The following is a 360-nucleotide window of genomic DNA, read 5'->3' as shown; positions in this document are numbered from 1 at the left end:
CTACAAATTTTGTGATGATACGAGGCAATATTCATTATACCCGAGCGCACTTGTGCACAACTTTGTTCACATAACAATTGTTGTACCAGGCAAAACAAATCGAGATAGATATAGACTAATGTATACATAAATGATTAGAATGAAAAGAGAAATCGAGTAAGCGGTGACTGTCTGTCCGTCCGTCCGTGCACACGATAACTCGAGTAAAAATGTAGATATCTTAACGAAACTTGGTACATGCACTTCTTTTGGGCGTAGGACGGATGGTATTGAAAATGGGCGAAATCGGACAATAACCACGCCTACCTCCCATATAACGGTAATTTTCAGAAATACGAAAACTGCGATATGTTAGTAAAT

Source organism: Rhagoletis pomonella, unplaced genomic scaffold (genome assembly GCF_013731165.1).
Source record: "Rhagoletis pomonella isolate Grant_MI unplaced genomic scaffold, Rhpom_1.0 Rhpom_scaffold_00001, whole genome shotgun sequence".
In the NCBI taxonomy this organism is placed as follows: Eukaryota; Metazoa; Arthropoda; class Insecta; order Diptera; family Tephritidae; genus Rhagoletis; species Rhagoletis pomonella.
Note: the sequence above shows the minus strand (reverse complement) of the source record.